This window comes from Corapipo altera, unplaced genomic scaffold, assembly GCF_003945725.1.
Source record: "Corapipo altera isolate COAL_440 unplaced genomic scaffold, ASM394572v1 79, whole genome shotgun sequence".
NCBI classification, from domain to species: Eukaryota; Metazoa; Chordata; class Aves; order Passeriformes; family Pipridae; genus Corapipo; species Corapipo altera.
In genome coordinates this window covers 3,859,515-3,870,551 of record NW_020884927.1, presented here as the reverse complement: position 1 = coordinate 3,870,551, position 11,037 = coordinate 3,859,515, and positions in this window count along the sequence as shown.

Below are 11,037 nucleotides of genomic sequence, written 5' to 3'. Positions count from 1 at the left end.
AGACAGCCCTGGGAAAATGTTGCTGCTTCTCGGCAGGCACACCGTAGGAATCTCTGTGCCCACCAAACCTCCTCTCAGATAAGGAGGAAATACACATTACTCTAATTACCAGTGAGATGTAAGAGCAAATATTTGGCTAATGAAACCAAGATCAGGAAAAAAAGAGCTTGTTTGAAATAGAACTGGCCAGGCTTTATACGAATGACATCCTTCCCAAAAGCAACATTGTTTTCTGAACTCATGGAGATGTCACGTGCCCAGCATTGCTCTTCATCCCCCAGGGCTCATTTCTCCCTCTCCGTGGGTACATGCAGCTCCAGCATAGAACCCTCGCGGGTGTAACTGGTGAGATCTGGTTGTGATATGTTTCTTAGGAAGCCTATGTGAAGTATGTCGTCAAAAAACTCCAGTTATCCAATGAAAACTTGCACTTTTCATTGGCACTCAGCCTTTGTTTCACTCTTTGTACTCACTGAGCAGGACCAAGCAGGACCACATGCCAGAGGTGATGTTTGGAAAGCACAAACCTTACCAATACTGCTAGAGCCAGAGTGCCCCAGTCCCAAGCAGCCATGGGCAGGGCCAAAAGGGGGTCTGTCCTGGTGCTGAGCCCCCAAACATCAGCAGAGGCGCTACCATCTCCCCTTGGGTAATTGCTATTGGACTGTGCAAGCTCAACTCATTAAGATGGATGATTTCTCCATGCATTTTGTGTCTCTCTCCAGCCCCAAATGACATCTCACTCAGGATTAAAAGAGCCATCATTCTGCCTAATGCCCTGCAGGACCAGTTCCCTGCATCCCTTAAGGAACTAGGCAACAAATGCCAGGGACTGTCCATGGGGAAAGCAGGAGCAAAGTCTTTCCCACAGAACTGGCCCTAACTGTACACTAAATTTGGGTTAATTATGAACACATGCTCCAAGATAAAAATCGAAGGAAGAGCTGAGCATCAAATACACAGTGAATCTAATTAACGTGAACACAGCTAATTAGATTTAAATCTGCTCACAATATTGCATGTGTGCTTGAAACTGCTGGCTTTATGGGAGTAATTAAAAAAAGTTAAATAGGGTTGGATTCACAAATTAAGTAGCCCCAATGATTTCCTTTTAAGCATGTGGTCTTTCCATATATTGTTGTTTTATTTTATTTCTTGAAGAAAACGTTCGTTGTGGGCCATTTGTTCCTACAGAAGTTTACAGAAGTTTGAGTTCCCAGAGCTGCTGCTGCTCTTGCACAGGAGCATGGAGATGTGCATGAGGAGCCATTTGGCAAAACCCTTTAGGTGGAAAAATGTCTGCTGCCTGGAAAATTGCCTGCAGAGAAGCAAGGTCAGGAGCCCAGCAAGCTGCTTAGCCAGACAGTTTGGGATAGCCAGATCCAAACTTTTCGCAGTATCCCCCAGGAGATTCCCATGGTTGCGAATGAGGGAGCTCAAGGTAGGTCCTGCCCATGCAGGATATCCTCCCTGTCATGAGCCTGCCACACTCTGGAGGCTGGACCAGGGCTGCTGAGCACAGTTGGACAGCACTGGGAGGCAGTGCCAGGTGATGGGCATTGGCATGGGGCAGGGCTTCTGGGGGATAAAAGGCAGCTCCAGGCTCATGGGAAGCTCTGAGGGGTGGGACTAGGGGTTGGAATGTGGCACAGGTCCTCAGGAAGAATTGGAAGCTGCTGTAAGCTCCCCATACCATCTCTGGGCTGCTGGGGAGAAGATGGTGAATTTATGGCAGAGAAAAGGATGGTTTGCTTCTTCCAATGGCATCACAAAATGGTGAGTACTGCTGGGTTAAGCAGCCTGCTGGGGCAGTGTCTCTCCCTGGGACAGAGCAACCAAGGGATGAAGCCCCTTGGTGCTCCAAGAGGTGTGGATGTTCCTGGAGAAGGGCTGCATGGGACAGGCAGCAAATTCTGCTAGTCCCCTCAAAATGAAGTGCAGCTCCTGGAGTCCCTTGCAGTCTGCTATCTAGTGATGGAGTAGGGCCTCTGTATGCAGTGGAAGTGCATACATTAAATAAGATCTATCACATATGTTAGAAAGCCTTAGCTCCTAATGAAATTGGACTAACCCAAGTCCTTAAAGCTGTTGCTTTGGCAATCTTTTCTATTTTTTTTTTTTTAATCAATTGTGAAGTAGGAATTGTATAATGGAATTGTGCTTTTGATCTGCGTTTCATGATTCTTACTCCTGTTGCTTCTCACCGTCACATAAAACCTGGCCTGGTAAAGGCTCCTGACAGTTTCTTTATAACTGGAAATCTACTGCAGCTGATGCTGATAGTGGAAGATTGCCCTTGTGATCCTTATCCTCTGATCTGTGGATCCAGCCTGGACCAGAGCCCTGTGTTCACTCTGCACAGCATGCACAATCCCTGATCTGCAGTTCATGCCCCATTCCTGCTGCCTCAGGAGTCATCTGCATGTTTCTGAGACCCAGTTTTGTTTTGTTGTACTTGGGGGGAGGGGGAGAAGGGATTTTTTTTTTCCTTTTTTCAAGCTAACTGTTTACAAAGCAGAGGAAATGAACAGACTGGGGGAGATGCAATGGAAACTTGCCTGGGAATTTTGGACACTAGCACATCCAGCAGAGGCAGTTGGCTTTACTTAATTAAAATGATCACTGTGCTGAGATACCTAATTAGATTCAGGCACCTGTAGCCAGAGAACCACAGTATTATACATCAGCTCTTGTGGCAGCGATGTCGCTGCTGCACTCAAAGGCTCTCGGCTGGCAATTTGCCAGGTAGCTTCTGTGGCCCCTTCTCAGGGACAGCCTCCTCTCCCTGCCCTTGGGCCCATCCTGGAGAAGCAGGAGAAAGCACTGCATCCCTTGGTCATGGTGCAGGGGGCTGCTGTGTCATGTCACCTCTGCCTCCTCCACCCTGCTGTGCTCTGCTCACAGTGCTCCCCTGCCCCAGCAGTCTCTGCCCTTCAGGCAAACCACTTCTCAGGCTGAAACTTGTCACCTGGATCATAGTGCTGTGTCACTTTCCAGGGCATGTGCCTGGCACAACTCTTGGTGCACCCAGCCCAGGTGGCATGGCCTGCAGAGCAATTTTCCAGCATGGAAGGAAGTGAATTTGACCTTTTTCACGCACTTTTCAGCCAAAATGCGTAAGGGTTTAGCTGATCAGGAAAAGGGCCCTAGCAGGAAAGTTAAGGTTTTGAAACTCCCAGCCCCAAGATCAAAGGCTGAAAATGCTGGATTCATGTGATATGTCTTGTAGGGAATGCTCAACTCATACGAACTGCAAGGAGCTGGAGCAGGCAGTGGTGTATGTGCTGTGCCAGAATCATGCATGGTCCTGGGGATGGAGGGTGGTCTCAGCCTGCAATGCAGAGGCTACTGCATGTGGCCATGTGCAGACCCTTGGGTCTGGGTCACTGCCTTCCACTCTGGTGCATTTCCTTCTGGCTCTGGCAGCAGATCCCAGGACCTACCACTTGCAAGCTGTGTTGGTGGCTCCCTGTGCAATCCTGTCACTGCATGCAGACCCTCACAGCATCCTGCGTTGGACCCCGCAGACCCTCCAGACCTCCCCCAAGCTGGGAGAGGGGTCTCCAGGGTGGGTATGGCTTGGGTGGCTGAGTTCAGACAGCTCTATCAGACTATGTGTGTAGGAGCTGGCTGGAGTTGAGACCAGGAGATTGCTAAGTGCTGACCTGCAGCTTTATCCTATGATTGATCCAGTGGCAGGAAGCTGACCATGGAGTTAGATGAAGATTGCTACTGTTCCCTTAATTGGGATGAATCACCAGCAGTGCCTTCCCATTTCTTACTGTTGGGGTGCGAAGGGCTCCCCTGCAGTCCCCAGCTCTGCTCATGAAGTGCCATAGGGGCATGATGCAGCAATGTGCCTCACCCAAAAGCTGCAAGAGAGAAGCAGCCAGGGCACAATTTTGGGTGCTGGGAGGGAGAGTGAAACCCCTGAACTGCTGGAGCAATTTCATGAGTCACCACATCCTGAATTTCACTCCAGCCCACCCATCTGTCATGACTTGGCTGCAAGACAGAGCCATGAATGAGTGATCTTCCCACACAGAGCAAAGCAGAAACATATGGGAATACACCCTGTGTTTTCAAAGTGGAGGTTTTGATTACCACAGAGCACAATAACTGACAAGTGCCTTGTGGAGTAATTATTGTTGTGAAAGTAAAGCCACCACGGCTTGCCTCTGCACATGCTGTAGAGCACTGCTTTGGCAGCACTAGATGCAGCTCCAAAAGGGGATGTCTACATGCAGCATGTCAATGAATGCATTTGGGGAGGAGGAATGTGGGGTCTAATGTAGAGAGGGACATGCAGCCACAAAGTGTTGAAGCCTTTGTCTCTGCAGGGCACGCAAGCTCCTCCAGGAACTCAGCCAGGATGTGGCAAGGCTCCAGCAAAAGATCCTGTAGATCATTGTAATGTGACTATGTCTTACAACTGCACAGTGTGTGCAAGAAAAGGATGTTAAGATCAGCTGAGCTTTGTCCTTTTAGAGATTGAGCTGATCTATTTCCCTGTTCAAAGACCTCTGACAGCTCGGTGATGCTCAAACCCCAGTGCCAGCAGCAGTGGATGGGGAGGCTGGAGGAGATGGGTTTGTGGTTTGCTCCTCATGTTGAGCCCTCTCCCTCCTGTCAGCTGCACAAATTGGAGTTATAGCCACAGCAATTTCTAGTCTTCTTGGAGCCAAAAGCACATCAGTACTTATTTTGTTTAATTTGCGTTCAGCCTCCTGCAAGGAGCTTCTTGCAGTTCTATTGCCAGAAATACGTTCAAAGGAAAAGGTCAGTTCATCAGGGTCCAGCACTTTATAAAACCCATAGTGAGGGGATATAATATTGCAAATAGAGCAGAATTGGTTTCTCTGTTATTGAAACCCCCTCAGGTCTCTGGCTTGCTTTCCAAGCTCTGAGTAACACATTTCTCTCCATTTCAACCGTTTCCCAAAGCATGTCCCGTGGGGCGCCCAGCTCAGAGCTGCAGGGAGCAAAAGCCTTGTTGTCAGGAGGCCTCCCAAGTCTGACAGTAGGATATAACTGGGTTTGAAAATATTTGACCCTCCTTGCTCACAAAGCCTTTACTAGTGATATTTCTGTGGGGGAGAAAACCCTCTTCATTATTCCACGAACAACTCACTCACTCAGCTGTTACTGCTTGGGTAGCACCAGGCAATTTTAGAGCCTGTCCCTGTCCAAAGTCCATTTCATTTCAGAGCAAATCAAACTCTGGTTGTTTTCTTCCAATTGTTTCTGACTTGTGAGGAGCAGAAGCACTTTCAAACAACAGTCTTTCTCTTGAATGCCAATGAATACTGGGTTTTACAGAGCCATGGGAAATCTTCCCAGCAGGTTCAGTGTAGTGGACTTTCTTAAAGGGGGTGAGGGAGAGATTATTTTTCTTCCTCTCCGGGCCTTGGTATCCTTTTCAAACCAGTAGTGAGTAGGATGGCTCCCACCTCCCTCCACATTTTCACACTGTACTGAGACTCCCAAGGACATCTTTCCTTTTCCAGGGAAAAGAAGCTGGTCCATCCTCCAGTGGCTGTGTGAATTCCAAGCTGGAGAGGGATGTACAGGGAAGCTGACATGAACCTGTGTGGTTGGGGGGGGAAAACTGTCTCCTGAGAGTCTGGGTAAAGCCTTAACCTTGTATTCAGGGAAGTGTCCAAAGATGCATGTGTTATCAGTCAAGTTACCTCCCTAAACTCATTTGCAGAAATTAATTTTGAGCAGCATTCTGGAAAAAAGTTCTTACCATTTCAGTGACCAGAGGTGGGTTGTTTTTTGTGTGTGGTTTTTTGTTGTTTTTTTTTTTAAAGAAACAAAGCAACCTTATTTCACATTGAATTGAGCATTTGATTCAACTCATAAGAAAATATTTTGGGTTTGCTCTGCAGTACTTATAATTCCCCTTTAAATTTAGCTTGATTTCTAAATGAAACATTTCTAATGGATCACTGGAGCCTTTCAGGATTGTTTCTATTTAACATTATGACTTACAAACGATCATATTTGGGGGAAGGAAAAAAGAATTTGCCAGTACAGTCATTTAGGTGAGCCTGAAATGGTGAACAGCCACTAAACAGATGGCTGTGTTTTCCAAGCCTCATTTGGGGCCCACTAGTGCTGATGTGGCCAGGTTGAGCTGGTGTCCTGAATGTTTCTTACAAGTATGGAGAAGCCCCAGGTGTTTCTCTCCATCCATGTGAAGTTGGGTGATATTTTGGCATGATGTGTGGGCAGGGACCAGTCATGATGGGGGGGGGGGGGGCTTTAAACTTCTTCCCCACTTCTCCCCCTGCCTCCCACAACCTAAATTATTCACTTCATTGCAGAGATCTCATGAATTAATGATCTCAAATTTGGTGTCTCCTAGCAACATGTTTACTTATTCCATTGCCATCCTTGTCCGGTCTCTTGGATGCCTGGGTTGTCTCTGGCCCCTCTCCCACTGCCTCCCCTCATTCCCCCTGCCCAGAGCGAGTTCATCATCCCTGGCTGTGCTGTGGAACATGGGAAGAGTTTGCCTGAAGCTCTGAAGGTCAACTCTCCTCTAAGAGCAAAACCTGTGGGCTTTGTGCCATCTCAGGAACAGCCAGTGTTACAGTCCACAGGGGATGCTCCTCTCTACCTTGATCTGGATCAGCTGATCCAAAGCTACTTCCAGAGCCCAAGTCACTGTGTGTGAATCTGGAGGCCACCTCAGGAGGTTTCCTGCCTCTGCAAAAACAGGGAAAGGAGGATCAAGGAAAGCAAGCCATCAGGGATGAACTTTTTCAAATAGTGTAGCTGGGAGGAGAAAAAAAAAACCACAAAATCACATCTGTCTTGTAGCAAATTCTTTTTTTTAGCCCTTTCCATGGGAAAGCAGATGAGAAAGAGCTTTGCAGCATATCCCAGCTGTGATCACCCTCCTGTATCTCCACTGCTGCCCATTCCCTGCAGCCTGCATGGCAATTGCTGGAAACCTTTCTGCATCTGGGTAGGTGGGCAGCAGCTGGACCCATCTCTGACAGCTGCTGGGAGCTGAGCTCTCCGTCCATCCAAAGGGGGTCCCAGAGGAGCCTGGATGAGCACTGGAGGATGAAGCTGTGCTTCTCTGTCTAGACGGCTCTTTGCCACAGTTTTATGCCTGTAGGCACCATGCTCAGATGAGTGCTGTGTTTGTTCGGACTACCCCTGTGCTGCATGGGACTGGTGGCCACTGAGCAAAAGGAACCTTGAGAGCTTCAGTCCCAATCCAGTGTTCCTTTATAGCTCCCCTCTGAGCTTCCCTGTGCTTTAAGCTGAGCTTGCAGCTGGCTTTGGGGCTGGCATGGTCCCGAAGGGGTACTTGCAGCAAAGCTTTCCTTTCAGCTCGTGCTGGAGCAGTCCCACACTCTGTGCAGGTGCCTGATTGAATCCCCAGTGCCCCTGTTAAGAAGGGGCTGATGCAGCCCCATGCTACAGTCTCCTATAAAATGCCACATTCCCTCCCTATGTTTCATGCATAATTCAGAGGTTCCTCTAAAAATAAAGTTCCTCAGGCAGCCTCTGAAGCCTGAGTGATTTGCCTCCCAGATCACGGGAGAGGTGAAGAGCTCTGCTCTCCCTTGGGGCCCCTTGTTCACAGAGAGGCTGAGGTCTGGCTGAGGTCCCAGCCATGCACTCTCTGCTGGTGCAGCTCAGGGAGTAGAAACCTGCCTGGCACGGGGCAAGGTCACAGTCTCTGCTGTGTGAGGGCCTTTCCCTTACAACAGGGAGAGCCCATGAAAAACCCCCACTGTTTTTTTTGTTTGTTTTTTTGCCTTTTGTTGTCTTACGGGTGACCTGCAGTGACAGTAACACTGTGGGGGTTTCAGAGAACCATGTCATACAGAGCAAGAATAGTAGAGGTTGTTTGTTAACAATAGCAAGGAGATGACTGTGTTTGGCTGTTACATCTTGACTTACACGAGTATACACAAATGTCTGCTATCAAATCAAGGTCTGTGTAAGTATATCTGCCCATGGGAATGTGTTTTGAGTATGCTACATCACCCCCAACACAAGGTTTAATAGCCCTAGATCAGATATAATAAAAAAGGAAAATCTCAGCCTTCCCTCCAATACCTCCAGCTCTTCTGAGATACCTTGATGTTCCTCTCCTTTACTTAACCCAGGTTTTACAAACTTAGGTCCTACTATTCAAGTAGAGCTCATCTTTAGCCACATTTAGTGACACTCAGTATAACATTTCAAAAATTAGGAAGGGCAAAGTTGGAAAAGTCTATTCCCTTCTTGTTTTTTAGCATGCTGGCAACTCACAGATTATTGCTAGAAATATATTTTTATTCAACAGCCTGATAAATCAAAGACCTTCCTTATGCTGTTAATTATGCCAGTTATGTTCCCCTCTTCCTAGAGAAAGATCCATGCCAGTTTGCCTGTGAATCTGCAGCAACAGCAGGCATTTGCAAGGGTGGGAGTGACAGGCAGGCAGTAAAGTGGATCCCAGTTCTTCCTTTGGTTAATAGCCTTGGTTGCAAACCCCAGGGAAAGCAGAGGATGATCAAAGCAGTCTGATAACTCTGCTGTTCAGCCCTAGTTGTTTCCAGGGCTCTATAAGTCTCACTCATGCCCAACAACAACTTGAGCAGACAGGAGTGGATGGTTTGGTAAGGAATAAAACAATTATGGGCAGCACACAGGAGTCCCTTTGCTTTTTCTGCTGGTCTGTTAGTCCTCTCCTGATTTTCCAAATACCAACAAAAAGAAACAATTCTTTCGCACTGGTATGACAATAACAAATAGTTCTGGAGTGACTCAGCTCTGCTTGGGCAATCCTGAGATCCTCTGAAATAAAGCATCCCACAACACATGCCAGCATGGTTCCAAGGGCCAGCTGAGGGGTCTGTGCTGGTGAGGGGTGGAAGAGTAGAACAAATCCCTGTATACTGGACCTCCATACTCCTTTCCATGTGGTGGGTACTGAAACGATGGGGCTCGGTGTACAGGGTGCAGTGAGTGAAAAAGACCAGCATGACTTTGGAAGTTTCTAGGCAAGTAATGGAAAAGAAACCTGCCCCTGACTGTTATACCCTCGGATGGCCATGCTCTGTCATGCTCCATACTTTGCCCATGACTCTGATAAGCTGCTGGTGGTAGTCACTGGCTGCATGAGCATCTCTGCAGAAGTTCAGCCGTTGCCCTGTAGTGAGCTCCTTGTGTACAGACTGGGGCGTGCACAGTTATGCACGCAAAGGTGATTCCACCATAGGAATGATATTTGCAATATTTCCAGTACTCCACAACAGGAAGGTGTGTGGAGATGCATCTGATGCAGATTGAGAGAAAAGAGGACTATAGAGAGAAATCAGCTGGAGATTGCTTGAAAATGGCTCTTAATTTAAAATATTGTTTTCAAACTCTGGCTATTCATGTGGAACTTCCACTTCTGATGCTTTTGAAACTGACTTCATCTAATTTTTCCTGTTTTGTTCTGATCTAAGCTCCCCGGGAGATAATGGGGTGAGCCCTGCTCTTGCTGGAGGTCAGGGCCCTCCTTGCCTGGGACAGCCTGAGAACAGAGCCACAGCCTCACAGCTGTGACTTCAGTGAGGCCGGGAAGTGACTGAGATATATCTCATTGGACAGGAAATCAATATCTAGTTTTAAGATACTTTTCCATTTCTGTTGATTGCTTTATATTATATTAAAAGCCCCTCAGGACTCTATCTTGGTACTGGTACTCTTTAATATCTTTACCAATGACACAGACAGAGAGACTGAGTGAACCTCAGTGACTTTGCAGATGACACAAAGCCAAGAAATACATGACACAACAAAAGGAAAGGATGTCATCCAGGGGGATCAAAACCAGCTTGAGAAGTGGGCCCACAAGACACTGAGGTGCTGGAGAGTGTCCAGCTAAGTGCAGTGAAGCTGGGGAGGGGTCTGGAGCAGCAGTCTGATGAGGAGGGACTGAGGGGGGTTTTAGCCTGGAGAAAAGCAGGCTCAGGGGGGACATTATTACTCTCTACAAATATTCTTGAAAGGAGGTTGTAGCCAAGTGAGGGTGGGACCCTTCTCCCAGGTAACAAGTGACAGACAAAAGGAAATGGCCTGAAATTGCACCAGAGGAGGCTTAGACTTGATATTAGGAAAAACATCTTCAGTGGAAGTGTTGTCAAGCATTGGAACAGGCTGCTCAGGAAAGTGGTTGAGTCATCATTCATAGAGGTATGTAAGAGATGTGTAGATGTGGCACTTAGGGACATAGTTTACTGGTGAACATGGCAGTGCTGGGGTAACATTTTATCTTGATGATCTTAGAGGATTTTAAGAGGCAGTATATTCACTTGGCATGCTACTGCGTTGTGTTAGAGCTTTGGAGTTCATGGCAATGTTCAATTCTTTTTTTATTCTTCCATCTAAGATGGGAGTTCTTCCCCATCCCCTGACCTTCTGTGTTAGCAAAAATAATGCTTCTGGCTTTACAGCTATTGGTTTCAGAATGGAAAATATGTGTAATTGAACTGGGGAGAGCTGCTATGATTTGCAGAGAGCCTGAAAGAGTTACTGCAAGATACCAACTGCTGTGTGCATTTCAGTGTGCTCCTACTCATAGTGCAGGCGGCACTTTCATTATGTGCTTATTGGCATGTCCAAGGAAGAAAAGATCTGACAGTAGAGCTTATACACAGGAAAATGAAGGAGGGAGAAGGTGGAGATGTGCAAATTCAGCTGTGCTTTCTGGTAGATGCAGATCTCGAAGAAATATCTCTAGGTCCTTTGATGGTGCAGGGGTGTCCAGCACTCCAAATTTCTCCTTCCCTGGTGTCAAAAACACAAACCTTTTTGGGTTCCAGTGTGGGCTAAAGGGGCTGAAAACCAGAGAAGTTCCCAGTCATTCCCAGGCCAGTTAGCAAGGCAAACCCCTTGGCTGTAGAGTAAGACACCACTCCTTCTGCAACCAAAAACTGCTGTCCTTGGAGCACTAGGATATGAGGCACCTGGGCTTTTTCTTTTTAATCTGTGCAAGTCAGGCACCTGGAGGGGATGGCAGAGCACAAATGCCTTGCT